This window comes from Microtus pennsylvanicus, chromosome Y (assembly GCF_037038515.1).
Source record: "Microtus pennsylvanicus isolate mMicPen1 chromosome Y, mMicPen1.hap1, whole genome shotgun sequence".
Classification (NCBI taxonomy): Eukaryota; Metazoa; Chordata; class Mammalia; order Rodentia; family Cricetidae; genus Microtus; species Microtus pennsylvanicus.
The window spans coordinates 41,300,108-41,314,811 of NC_134602.1; the positions used below are offsets into that span (position 1 = coordinate 41,300,108).

Below are 14,704 nucleotides of genomic sequence, written 5' to 3' on the forward strand. Positions count from 1 at the left end.
ATTAGCGTGTGGGGCTTCATGTATGATTTGAGCTTTAGAAGTGCTTCTTTTACATGAGGGTGCTTTTATTTGGGCCCTAGGTGTCCAATATTGAGAGTTTCTTTTGATGGATTTTTCCTGTGACTAATATGAAATGTACTTCTTTGTCTCTTTTGGTTGATTTTAGTTTGAAGTCTATTTTGTCAGGTATTAGAATAGCTACACCAGGTTGTTTCTTAGGTTCATTTGACTAGATATTTTACCCTTTACTGTGAGGCTATGTCTGTTTTTGTTGTTGCTGTTGTTAATTTGTGTGTTTTTCCCTTCTTTGGGACTTGCTGCTTTGAAATCATCAATTGTTGTGGTATGAGGGCTGCTTGTCAGGATTTCTGTCCTGCCTGGCTCCCACAGTCTTTAGGTCCTAAAGAAAATCACACCGAGGTCTCCATAAGTTATAAACTGATTGGCCCATTAGCTCAGGCTTCGTATTAGCTCTTATATATTAACCCATTATTCTTATCTATGTTAGCCACATTGCTCTGTACCTTTCTTAGCCATGCAGATCACATCCTGTTTCTTCTGTGGTCTGGGCAGGACTCGGGAAAGAGCTTCCTTCTTCCCAGAATACTCCTGTTTTCATTGCCTGCCTCTGCTTCCTTTCTGGTTGACCTGCCTATACTTCCTGCCTGGCCAATCAGCGTTTATTTAAAATATGATTGACAGAATACAGACAATTCTCCTGCACCACTTTCCCCTTTTATTTTTTTAAACAAAGGAAAACATCCTTAGTCCATTTTTTGGGAATGTGGGCACTGTATTCCATGCTACTTCCAGCTGGTTGGGAGCGCTGATAATCTTATGGGGAGCTACAGAAAATGTAGAATTATGATCAAGTCCTGAATGGAGTATCCTGTGAGTCTTGATCATCTCAGGCGGCAGTCTTGAATCTGTTCTGGATGTAGAACTCAGACATCTGGGCTGTCTGTTCCTATCAGAGATTTCTCAGCTGGTCTTCCTTGATCAAACCAGATTTTTCTTAACTCAGAATGAATCCACAGCCCGAGGGAAAAGCAAAATCTCTTCTCCAAAGTAACATACCTCTTGACTTCAATTTTGAAATCAAGGTATTTTCAAAGTACCTATCTTGGGTTAATTTAGCAGCATTTATAAGCACATATCTTTTAGCAGCTATTGCTCCTTCCTCAGCATTCAAACAATTCAGAGAGAGCATAATAACATACAGTGTCCAGATTCTCTATGTGTTTTCCATCTTTATGCAGTTTTATTTTAAACTATATTTTTTAATTTTTTGAGACAGGGTTTCTGTGTATCTTATCCTGGAACTCACTCTGTAAACCAGGCTATCCTTGAACTCACAGAGATTCACCTACCTCTGCCTCCCAAGTGCTGGGATTAAAGCTGTGTGCTACTACACCCTGAACTCACAGAGATCTGTCTGCCTCAGCCTCCCAAGCTTTGGGATTAAAGACGTGTGCCACTATGCCTTGAACTCACAGAGGTCCATCGACCTCTGCCTCCCAAGTGTTGGTATTAAAGGTGTGTACCACCACACCCAACTATTCTCTTCTTTTTTTAAGGACTTTAACTGCTTTCTTTTCCCTCCCAAATGAGCATATATTTTTAACACAGAGTAAACCATTAAGAGGTTTTTTTTAATCTCTCTTTACTGTATATCTCTTTTTCTGACTACACAAGTCTTTAATTTACCAAGCAATATGAGTAGGATTAAACCATGGCTTTGATGTCTGGATTCAGCTCATTCCTTGACTTTCTGCGATGCCAGCATCATGGCAGAGGTACTGGCTGTTGCCATGTTTATTGCCACAACTCTGTGGTGTTTCAAGGTTCCTGCCAGCAAGCAAGCTGCAGCAGTGTGCTCACAAACCACACTCCAATGCCCCATAGTCAGACCGCTTGACTGAAAGAGTCAGAGTTTGCCCTGGCAGGATGGCCCAGAAAGCCAGCATTTTAAAACAGCACAGCTTTTTTCCTGCTAAGTCTGAAAACCGAAAAGCGTGCAGTCAGCTTTTTATCAACACTATTTAAATGTTCCTTGGCAGGACCTCTTAAAAGAGCTGCAGTTTTACAGCTAAAGCTGAGTCAGGAAGCTTCTCTTAGATGAGAGCACTTGCTTGACTCTAGCAAGCAGAGCAGACCCGAAAAATTGTGGCTACCAAGAAAACATGCTTTACTTTATTCTTTCCCAAGCTTTCTCAGGTGTTCTATCGATGCAGTTATCCACGTGGGTGCCATTCTTAGTAGGATCCAAGATTCAGTGGTTTTTCCTCATAGTACAGTCAGTGTTACAATTGTAGTTACCCCATTGGTCACTCTGTGCTCTGCTCCAGTAGATTTTGCTGTGTCACTCCTATTCTGGTCTAGGTTGCAGGCTAAGACCTGTTTCCATAAATGTCCCTGTTCTGGATCCGCTACTGCATAGGTCCCTTGCTTGTGGTTGGTCCTGCTAAGGTCTCTGGCTCCTATCTACTCCCTTGGAGGTCTGAGACTCGGGTGCAACCAGACCCACAGAGGACCTGGCTCAGGCCCACTCCCTAAGAGGTCCCAGACTCATGCCTGGACCCACAGAAATCTCTGGTTCCTGCCTATCCCCTTGGAGGTTTCAGACCCACAGAGGCCCTAGTTCCATGGTGATCCCAGAATTAAGACCAGAACCACAGGGGTCTTGTCTCAGGTCTACTCCCTTGAAGGTCCCAGATTCACACCCAGACCAGTGGTGCTTTCTGTCTCTGGCCTACTTGCTCAGCAGTTGCTCGCCTGTACCTACTCCTGTGGAGTTCACTGTCTCAGCTCTGCTCCAGCCCAGGTCACTGACTCAGTCCTGCCCCCACAAATGTCCCTGGTCTGGATCTGCTTCTGCTTCCATTGAGCTTGCCTTCTCAGGCCTGCTCTGGACCAGGTTGCTGGCCTCCTGATTCTGTGGAGATCAGCTGTCTACTGCCATGTTTTTAGTGAAATATTCTGTATATATTCTTGTTGTGGTATAGTATTTGTATTTTGATAAATAAATCTTGCTCGAAGACCAGAGATAAAGCTAAAGCCTTTAGAATTCAGGCCGTGGTGACACACAACTTTAATTCCAGGATCTGAGAGACAGAGTCAGGCGTATCTCTGTGATTTAAAAGCAACCCTGGGCTACACAAGATCAGTGCAGAAACAAATCCGTGTGGTAGTGACCTACACCTTTAATCCCAATGCCTTTAATCACATGCCTTTAATTACAGCACTAAAGGGACTATAAAATGGGAGGAGAGAGTCTTTGTTGCTTAGTTTATGGTCACCCAGCCTTGGTAGAGGTAAGACTTCCCTGGTGACTTGGCTGCTTTGCTTTTCTGGTTTTTGGGTTGAACCCTACTTTCTATCTTTGGGTTTTTATTATTCGTGCTACATATCCTAATAATTGACTAGTCATTTCATGACCTCTATTCAGTTCCCTCAGATTGTATATTTTGAACTGTAACTCTTACACATTGACACTAAGTTAGAATTACTTAAAAACAAAAAATAGAATTTTTATGAGTGACAATATTTCTTTGGTTTTATACGTGAAGCTCTTTATAGTAGTAGAGTTGTCCAGTGTACCTTGCCCTTCTAGTATGAATATTTTCAGAATACAGGTGCTAATTGTTTCTCAGAAGATCTGGATGTCTTAGACAGTGAGTTCACCTGACTTTCTTGCAAGTATCTCTATCACTGTTTCTATCTCTTTGGCGATTGTAAAACTGTTTTGATCCTCTTGATTTAGTTTTGCCAGAGCACATGTATCTAAGAATTTGTTCATTTTCTGTAGAGTTGAACCAGCCTTGCCTCTCTGGCATGAAGCCTACTTGATCATGATGATTGATTTTTTTCGATGTGTTCTTCAATTCGGTTTGCCGGTATTTTATTGAGAATTTTTGCATCGATGTTCATGACTGAGTTAGATTGGTCTGTAATTCTCTTTCTTGGTGGAGTCTTTGTGCCGTTTTGGTATCAGGGTAACTGTAGCCTCATAAAAAGTTTGACAATGACCCTTCTGTTTCTATTATGTGGAACACTTTGAGGAATATAGGTATTAACTCTTCTTGAAAGTTCTGGTAGAATTCTGCACTAAAACCATCCTGACCTGGGCTTATTTTGGTTGGGAGGTTTTTGTTGATAGCTTCTATTTCTTTGCAGCTTATAGGCCTATTTAAATTGCTCACCTGGTCTTTATTTAATTTCGGTACATGGTATCTATCTAAAAAAATGTCCATTTCTTTTAACATTTTCCAATTTTGTGGATTACAAGTTTTGTAGTAAGACCCAATGATTCTCTGAATTTCCTCAGTGTCTATTGTTATGTTCCCCCTTTTTGTTTCTGATCTTGTTAATTTGAGTGTTCTCTCTCTGCCTTTTGATTAGTTTAGATTGGGGTTGTCAATCTTGTTGATTTCCTCAAAGAACCAGCTCTTTGTTTCATTGATTTTTTTTTGTATTGTTTTCTTTGTTTCTATTTTGTTGATTTCAGCCCTCGGTTTGATTATTTCCAGTCTTCTACTCCTCCTGGGTTAGTCTGCTTTTTTTCATAGAGTGTTCACATATGCTGTTAAGTATCTAATGTGAACTTTCTCTGTTTTCTTCATGTGGGCACTTAGTGCTATGAACTTTCCTCTTAGCACTGCTTTCATAGTGTCCCATAGGTTTGAGTATGTTGTGTTTTCATTTTTGTTGAACTCAAGGAAGACTTTATTTATTTCTTCCTTGACCCAGGGGTGGTTCAGTAGTTGACTGTTCAGTTTCCATGAGTTTGTAAGCTTTCTGGGGGTGGAGTTGTTATTAAATTCTAACTTTACAACATGGTAATCCATAAGACAGATGATAACCCCAATTTTTTTGTATCTGTGGATGGTTTGCTTTGTTACCGAGTATGTGATCAGTTTTTGAGAAGGCACCATGAGATGCTGAGAAGAAGGTATATTCTTTCCTGTGATGGTGGAATGTTCTATAGATGTCTGTTAAGTACATTTGATTCATTACATCTGTTAGTTCTCTTATTTCTCTGTTAACTTTCTGCCTGGTTGACCTGTCCATTGGTGAGAGAGGAGTGTTGAAATCTCCTACTATTAGTGTGTGCGGTGTGATGTGTGCTTTGAGTTCTAGTAATGTTTCTTTTACATATGTGGGTGCTTTTATATTAGGGGCATAAATATTCAGGATTGAGACTTCATCTTGATGAATTGTTATTGTTATGAATATAAAGAGCCTTTCTCTTTCTCTTCTGATTGATTTTAGTTTGAAATCAGCTTTGTTAGGTATTAGGATAGCCAGCTCCGCTTGTTTATTAGGTCTGTTTGCTTGGAAAACGGACTGAGTTGTGTTTCTTGTAAACAGCAGAGGCTGGGTCCTGTTTTTGTATCCATTCTCTAGCCTGTGTCTTTTTATAGGTGAATTGATTCCTTTGACATTGAGCAATATTAATCACCAGTGGTTGTTAACACCAGTTGTTTTTCGATAGTAGTGTTTGTGTGTTTCTTTTTTTGGGGTTATGCTCATAGGGAGTTAAAAGATGTCTGTGTTATTGTGGGTGTAGTTAGCTTTGGGTTGAGGTTTTTCTTCTAGTACTTTCTGTAAGGCTGGGTTTGTGGATATGTATTGTGTAAATCTTTTTATCTTGGAGTTCCTTGTTTTCTTTATTGATGTGAATGAAAGCTTTGCTGGGTATACTAGTCTGGGCTTCTATCGGTGGCCTTTTAATGTCTGCACAAATTCATCCAAGACCTCTTGGCTCTCATTATTTCCATTGAGAAGTCAGGTGTAAGTCTGATAAGTTTACCTTTATATGTTACTTGACCTTTTTCCCTTGCTGTAGTAACAGGAGTGGCGCGGGGCTGTGTCTCCAACCCCCAGCCGCCTGCGCGGCTAGCTTATGCCCCGAAATAACTACACAGACACTGTATTCTTTTAAACACTGCTTTGGCCCATTTCTATCTAGCCTCTTCTAGGCTAATTCTCACATATTAATTTAGCCCATTTCTAATCATCTGTGTAGCGCCCCTAGGTGCGCTTACCGGGAAGATTCTAGCCTAAGTCCATCCTGGGTCGGAGCTTCATCACATGCGTCTGCCTGGGAGCTGGGCATGGCATCTCTCTGAAGCATTTGCTCCAGAGAGGAGAGCTGCGGAGTCTGCCCTCACTTCCTCTTCCTCCCGGCATTCTGTTCTGTTTACTCCTCCCACCTAAGGGTGGGCCTATCAAATGGGCCTAGCAGTTTCTTTATTGCTTAACCAATGAAATCAACAGATTGATATATGACACTCCCCCGTCACCTTGCAACTCTTTTTTTTCCTTTTTTTCATTTTATTGAGAAAGGGGGAAAATAAAAAAACAAGTTTCCACCTCCTCCCAGCCTCCCATTTCCCTCCCCCTTTTCCCACCCTGCTCCCCCTCTCCCAACTACTTTCCCCCTCCATCTCCAGTCCAAAGAGCAGTCAGGGTTCCCTGTCCTGTGTTAAGTACTAGGTCCCCCCCCTCTGTCCATATCTAGGAAGATGAACATCCAAACTGGCTAGGCTCCCACAAAGCCAGCACATTCCATAGGATCAAAACCCCTTCCCATTGTCCTTTGCATCTCATCAGCCCTCATTGTTCACCATGTTCAGAGAGTCCAGTTTTATCCCATGCTTTTTCAGTCACAGTCCAGCTGGCCTTGGTGAGCTCCCAATAGATCAGCTCCATTGTCTCAGTGGGTGGGTGCACCCCTCATAGTCCTGACTTCTTTGCTCATGTTGTCCCTCCTTCTGCTCCTCATTGGGACCTTGGGAGCTCAGTCCAGTGCTCCAGTGTGGGTCTCTGTCTCTATCTCCATCCATCGCCAGATGAAAGTTCTAGGATGATATGCAAGATATTCGTCAGTATTGCTCTAGGATAGGGTCATTTCAGGTTCCCTATCCTCAGCTGCCCAAGGAACTAACTGGGGACCTCAGCTTGGGCACCTGGGAGCCCCTCTAGGTTCAAGTCTCTTGCCAACCCTAAAGTGGCTCCCTTAACTAACATATATGCTTCCCTGCTCCCCGATCCAACCTTCCTTTATCCCAATCATCCTGTTTCCCCAAGTCCCCCCCTCCTTCCCTTGTACCTTTTCTCTCCCCATCTCCACTTACCCCCATCCCACCCCCAAGTACCAATTTTCTCCCCGGCAATTTTGTCTACTTCCCTTAGCCAAGAGGATAACTATATGTTTTTCCTTGGGTTCCCCTTCTTACTTAGCTTCTTTAGATTCACCTATTGTAGACTCCGTGACCCATATTTATGGCTAGAAACCAATTATGAGTGAGTACATGCCATGTTCCTCTTTTTGGGTCTGGGTTACCTCACTCAGGATAGTGTTTTCTATTTCCATCCATTTGCATGCAAAATTCGAGAAATCATTGTTTTTTACCGCAGCGCAGAACTCTAGTGTGTATATATTCCATACTTTCTTCATCCATTCTTCCATTGAAGGGCATCTAGGTTGTTTCCAGGTTCTGGCTATTACAAATAATGCTGCTATGAACACAGTTGAACAAATGCTTTTGTCATATGATCGGGCATCTCTTGGGTATATTCCCAAGAGTAGTATTGCTGGGTCCAGGGGTAGGTTGATCCCGAATTTCCTGAGAAACCGAAACACTGACTTCCACAGTGGTTGCACAAGATTGCATTCCCACCAGCAACGGATGAGTGTACCCCTTACTCCACAGCCTCTCCAGCAAAGGCTATCATTGGTGTTTTTGATTTTAGCCATTCTGAGAGGTGTAAGATGGTATCTCAAAGTTGTTTTCATTTGCATTTCCCTGATTGCTAAGGAAATTGAGCATGACCTTAAGTGTCTTTTGGCCATTTGAACTTCTTCTGTTGAGAATTCTCTGTTCAGTTCAGTGCTCCATTTTTTAATTGGGTTAATTAGCATTTTAATGTCTAGTTTCTTGAGTTCTCTATATATTTTGGAGATCAGATCTTTGTCTGTTGTGGGTTGGTGAAGATCTTCTCCCAGTCAGTAGGTTGCCTTTTTGTCTTAGTGACAGTGTCTTTGCTTTACAGAAGCTTCTCAATTTTAGTAGGTCCGATTTATTCAATGTTGCCCTTAATGCCTGTGCTTCTGGGGTTATACATAGGAAGCGATCTCCTGTGCCCATCTGTTGTCGGGTATTTCCCACTTTCTCTTCTATCAGGTTCTGTGTTTTCGGGCTGATATTGAGGTGTTTAATCCATTTGGACTTGAGTTTTGTGCACGGTGATAGATATGGGTCTATTTTCATTCTTCTACAGGTTGACATCCAGTTGTGCCAGCACAATTTGTTGAAGATGCTTTCTTTCTTCCATTGTATACCTTTTAGCTCCTTTATCAAAAAGGAGGTGTTCATAGATTTGTGGGTTATAATCCGGGTCTTCTATACGATTCCATTGGTCGACTTCTCTGTTTTTTGCCAGTACCACACTGTTTTCATTACTGTAGCTCTGTAATAGTGTTTGAAGTCAGGGATGGTAATGCCTCCAGAAGATCCTTTATTGTATAGGATTGTTTTGTCTATCCTGGGTTTTTTGTTTTCCCATATAAAGTTGATTATTGTCCTCTCCAGATCTGTGAAGAATTTTGATGGGATCTTGATGGGGATTGCATTGAATCTATAAATTCCCTTAGGTAGAATTTCCATTTTTACTATGTTGATCCTCCCAATCCAAGAGCAAGGGATGTCCATCCATTTTTTGGTATCCTCTTCAATTTCTTTCTTCAATGCCTTAAAGTTCTTGTCAAATAGATCTTTCACTTCCTTGTTTAGATTTACCCCAAGATATTTTATGCTGTTTGTGGCTATCATGAATGGAGAAGCTTCTCTGATTTCCCTCTCTGCTTCCATATCCTTTGTGTATAAGAGGGCGACTGATTTTTTGGAGTTGATCTTGTATCCTGCCACATTACTAAAGCTGTTTATCAGCTGTAAAAGTTCTTTGGTGGAATTTTGGGGGTCGCTTAAGTACACTATCATATCATCTGCAAATAACGAAAGTTTAACTTCTTCCTTTCCAATTCGAATCCCCTTGATACAATTATGTTGTCTTATTGCTATTGCTAGAATTCAAGCACTATATTGAAGAGGTATGGCGTGAGTGGACAGCCTTGTCGTGTTCCTCAGTTAAGCGGGATGGCTTTGAGTTTCTCTCTGTTTAATTTGATGTTAGCTGTCGGCTTGCTGTATATAGCTTTTATTATATTTAGGTATGACCCTTGTATCCCTAATCTCTCCAAGACTTTTAACATGAATGGATGTTGAATTTTGTAAAATGCTTTTTCAGCATCTAATGAAATGATCATGTGATTTTTTTCTTTCAGTTTATTTATATGCTGGATTGCATAGATAGATTTTCGTATGTTGAACCAGCCCTGCATCTCTGGGATGAAGCCTACTTGATCATAATGGATAATTTTTCTAATGTGTTCTTGGATTCGGTTTGCCAGTATTTTGTTGAGGATTTTTGCGTCGATGTTCATGAGTGAGATTTGCCTGTAATTCCCTTTCTTGGTTGAGTCTTTGTGTGGTTTTGGTATCAGAGTAACTGTAGCTACATAAAAGGAATTAGGTAATGACCCTTCTGTTTCTATATTGTGGAATACATTAAGGAGTATAGGTATTAGCTCTTCTTGGAAGTTTTGCTAGAATTCTGCATTGAAACCATCTGGTCCTGGGCTTTTTTTGATAGGGAGGTTTTTGATAAGAGCCTCTAATTCTTCGCAACCAACAGGTCTGTTTAGATTGTTCACCTGGTCCTGGTGTAACTTTGGTATATGGTATTTATCTAAAAAATGTCCATTTCTTTTACATTTTCCAGTTTTGTGTTATACAGGCTTTTGTAATAAGATCTAATGATTCTCTGAATTTCCTCTGTGTCTGTGGTTATGTCCCCCTTTTCATTTTTGATCTTATTAATTTGCGTATTCTCTCTCTGCCGTTTGATTAGTTTGGATAGTTTTTTGTCAATCCTGTTGATTTTCTCCAGGAACCAGCTTTTTGTTTCATTGATTCTTTGGATTGTTTTCTGTGTTTCTATTTTGTTGATTTCAGCCCTCAGTTTGATTATTTCCAGTCTTCTACTCCTTCTAGGTGAGTCTGTTTTTTTTTAGAGCTTTCAGGTAGGCTGTTAAGTCTTCAGTATGTGCTTTCTCTGTTTTCTTTAAGTGGGCACTTAGTGCGATGAACTTTCCTCTTAGCACTGCTTTCATAGTGTCCCATAAGTTCGAGTATGTTGTTTCCTTATTTTCATTGAATTCAAGGAAGACTTTAATTTCTTTCTTTATTTCTTCCCTAATCCAGGTATGGTTCAGTAGTTGACTGTTCAGTTTCCATGAGTTTGTAGGCTTTGGGGTCTAGCATTGTTGTTGAATTCTAACTTTCATCCCTGGTGATCTGATAGGACACAGGTTTTTACTAATATTTTTTTGTAACTGTGGATGTTTGCTTTGTTACCGAGTATGTGGTCAATTTTCGAGAAGGTTCCATGAGCTGCAGACAAGAAGGTATATTCTTTCCTGTTTGGATGGAATGTTCTATAGATGTCTGTTAAGTCCATTTGATTCATTACCTTCATTAATTCTCTTATTTCTCTGTTAGGTTTCTGTCTGATTGACCTGTCCATTGGTGAGAGAGGAGTGTTGAAGTCTCCTACTATTAGTGTGTGTGGTTTGATGGCTTCCTTAAGTTTTAGTAATGGTTCTTTTGCATACGTGGCCGCTTTTATATTAGGGGCATAGATATTCACGATTGAGACTTCATCCTGATGAATTGTTCCTGTTATGAGTATAAAATGTCCCTCTCCATCTCTTCTGATTGATTTAAGTTTGAAGTCCACTTTGTTAGAAATTAGTTTGGCCACACCTGCTTGTTTCTTAGGTCCATTTGCTTGATAAGCCTTTTCCCAGACCTTTACTCTGAGTAAGTGCCTGTCTTTGTGGTCGAGGTGTGTTTCTTGTATACAGTGTGTTTCTGTTTTCGTATCCAATCTCTTAGCCTGTGCCTTTTTATAGGTGAGTTGAGCCCATTGACATTAAGTGATATTAATGACCAGTGGTTGTTAACTCCGACCACTTTTTTAGTAGTAGTGTTTGTGTGTTTCCCTTCTTTGAGGTGCGCTGGTGAAAGGTCTCTAGATGTCTGAGTTATTGTGGGCATTGTTGGACTCCTTGGTTAGTGATTTTCCTTCTATTATTTTCTGTAAGGCTGGATTTGTGGCTACATATTGTTTAAATTTGTTTTTATCCTGGAAAATTTTGTTTTCTCCATTAATAGTCAAAAAAACCTTGGCTCGATATAGTAGTCTGGGCTTGCATCCATGGTCTCTTAGTTTTTGCAGTACATCAATCCAGGACCTTCTGGCTTTCATGGTTTCCATAGAGAAGTCAGGTGTAAGTCTGATAGGTTTACCTTTATAAGTAACTTGGCCTTTTTCCTTTGCGGCTCTTAATATTCTTTCTTTATTGTGTATATTTTGTGTTTTGATTATTATATTGGCGAAGGGATGTTTTTTTTTGATCCAGCCTATTTTGTGTTCTGTATGCTTCTTGAACCTTCATAGGTACATCCTTCTTCACTTTGGGAAAGTTTCTTCTATAATTTTATTAAGTATATTTTCTGGACTGTTGAGTTGCACTTCTTCTCCTTCTTCTACTCCAATTATTCTTAGGTTTGGTCTTTTTATTGTGTCCCATATTTCCTGAATGTTTTGTGATGAGAATTTGTTGGTTTTGCTGTTTTCTTTCATCAGTTTGTTTATTTTCTCTATGGTATCTTCAGTGTCTGACATTCTCTCTTCTATCTCTTGTAATCTGTTGTTAGTACTTGTCTCTGTAGTTCCTGTTCGTTTACCCAGATTTTTCATCTCCATTCTTCCCTCAGTTTGTGCTTTCTTCATTGCTTTCATTTCATTCTTCAAGTCTTGAACCGCTTCCCTAGCATGTTTGATTGCTTTTTCTTGTTTCTCTTGGTTTTCTTGTGTGTCTTTGAGCGATTTATTCATTTCCTCTACGGTTTTTTTTGTAATCTCTAATTGTTTATGGCAGTTTTTCACCTCCTGTTTAAGGTCCTCTATTATTTTCATATAGTTCATTTTGAGTCGATTTCTTCTATTTCTTCAGGAGTAGGGTGTACAATTCTTATTTCGGGATCCCTGGTTTCTGGTGGTGTCATGTTGCCTTTCAGGTTGTTGGAGGAATTCTTGCATTGGCGCCTTCCCATCTCTTCCTTCAAATGGAGCCAGGAGAGGCCTGGTGTTTTGGTCCAGTCTTTGCTGTGATTGACTCTCTGGGTATATCTCTTCTGTGTAGAGGCAGGAACCGTTCCCGTCCAGCAACTAAACAGGGCCGCTGGTAGCCCAATGATCCAGGGCCAAAAGAATGAATGGAACAAGGGGTGGTGTGGGAGCGTACAGGAAGCCTGGAGCGGGAGCTGAAGGTGCCCGGGCTCCCTTACAGGGGACCCTGAGGCCTGCCCAGTAGGCAGGCACTCACCGCTCTAGGTAGGTAGCCTTAGTGTAGGAGCTTAAAACTGTTCTTGAGCACTGGTCCTAGCATACAGCAGGGCAGGGTTGGGGAGGGGTGCTGGGGGGGCTGGGGCGTGCGAAAGAAAGACAGCCCTGCAGAAGGAGCTTGGGGATGGGGGTTTGTGCTCTCTCCTGGGACAGTCAGCCCCTGGATAGCACACACTCACCCGTCCAGATGGGATTCCTCAGCAACTAAACAGGGCCGCAGGTAGCCCAATGATCCAGGGCCAACAGGATGAATGGAGCAAGGTGGGGGGGGTGGTATCCAGGGGCGCGCAGGAAGCCTGGCCCAGAGCTGAAGGTGCCCGGGCTCCCTTACAGGGGACCCTGAGGCCTGCCCAGTAGGCAGGCACTCACGGCTCTAGGTAGGTAGCCTTAGTGTAGGAGCTTAAAACTGTTCTTGAGCACTGGTCCTAGCATACAGCAGGGCAGGGTTGGGGAGGGGTGCTGGGGGGGCTGGGTAGTGCAAAAGAAAGACAGCCCTGCAGAAGGAGCTTGGGGAGGGGGGTTTGTGCTCTCTTCCGGGACAGTCCGCCCCTGGATAGCACACACTCAACCTGTTCTGATGGGATTCCTCAGCAACTCTCCCTTGCAACTCTTGGAGAGAGGGGATTTTTTTTTTTGATCAAGTCTATTTGGTGCTTGGTAAGCTTCTTACACCTCCATTGGGATATTCTTCTTTAGGTTGGGAAAGTTTTCTCCTATAATTTAGTTGAATATATTTTCTCTCTCTTTGAGTTGGAGTTGTTCTCCTTCTATTATTCTTAGTTTTGATCTTTTCATGGTGTTCCAGATTTCCTGAATGTTTTGTGTTAAGAATTAGTTTGATTTAATGTTTTCTTTGCCCAATGAGTTTATTTCCTCTATAGTATCTTCAGCACCTGAGATTCTTCTATCTCTTCTATTCTGTTTCTTATACATGTCTCTCTCTTAATATTCTTTCTCCTATATGTCTTGTGTTTTGACTATTATATGGTGAGCGTGTTTTTTTTTTTTTTTGGATCCACTTTATCTGGTGTTCTGTAATCTTCTGATACCTTCATGAGTGTGTGATATTCTCTTAGGTTAGGAATGTTTTTTTCTGTGATTTTTTTAAAATATATTTTCTGTGCCTTTGAGGTGAAGTTCTTCTGTCCTTATTATTCTATGGTGTCCCAGGTTTCCTCCATGCTTTGTGCTCACAATTTGTTGGATTTAGTTTTGTCTTTGAAGAATGAATCAATTTCCTCTAATATGTATAACCCCTGAGATGTTCTCTTCTATCTCTTGTATTCTGTTGCTTATGCTTGCCATTGTATTTTCTTTTTGTTTTACTCACATTTTCCATCACCAGAATTCCCTTGGTTCTATGTTTTCTTTATTGCCTCTATTTCAGTCTTCAAGTCTTTAACTTTTTGTTTCATCTGTTTGATCCTTTTAACTCTTTTTGTTTGGTTTCTTTGAGCAGTTTATTCCTTTTTTGCCTTTTTATTCCATTTATTTATGGGATTTTTAAATTTCCGTTTAAAGGTCTCTCCATCATCCTCATAAAGTTACACTTAAAACTGTTTTCTTCTGCTTCCTATGGTTTAGGATGATCAAATCTTCCTGTTGTATGACAATTGGGTTCTAGTGTTACCATGCTGATTTTTAGGTTGTTGAGTTGATTATTGCATTCAAACCTACCCATCTCTTACTCCAGGCAGTGTCTTTGCCTCTTGATCCTATTTTTACAGTGACTGTCTATGTCTTTTGGAGCTGTTCTTGGTCTGTTCTGTACTGTCACTGTCTGTGTCTCAGGGAGCCACTGAGGTCTCTCCTGGCCCTCTCTCTTAGCCTGCTCTCTTGGTCTCCTCTCTTGGCTTCCTCCTTTGGTCTACTCTGTGCAGTCACAGCTTGTGCTTCAGAGTTCTTCTCTTCATCTTCTCTGTATAATTGCAGCTTATGTTTTAGCATTCCTCTCATGGTCCTCTCTGTGTAGTAGCAGGCTGTGTTGCAGAGTTCCACTGTCATTGTGAGGCACTTCTCTTACTCATTAACCTTCAAATATTTACTGTGAATTATGTTTTTGCTTGTAGGTAGAGATCAGAAGGGAGTTATTAAATTACATGTAGTTAAGAAATAAACATGATGGCTTAATACAAATAAATATTTAAAATATAAGTATTTAAATATT

At 40.9% G+C, this 14,704-nt stretch overlaps 1 protein-coding gene across 1 annotated transcript in view; it reads left to right on the top strand.

The window, feature by feature from the left end:
* The window catches only part of LOC142841992 (ubiquitin carboxyl-terminal hydrolase 9Y-like), a 160,834-nt gene that overhangs the window by 41,023 nt on the left and 105,107 nt on the right, over positions 1-14,704 (top strand). The window lies entirely within an intron of this gene.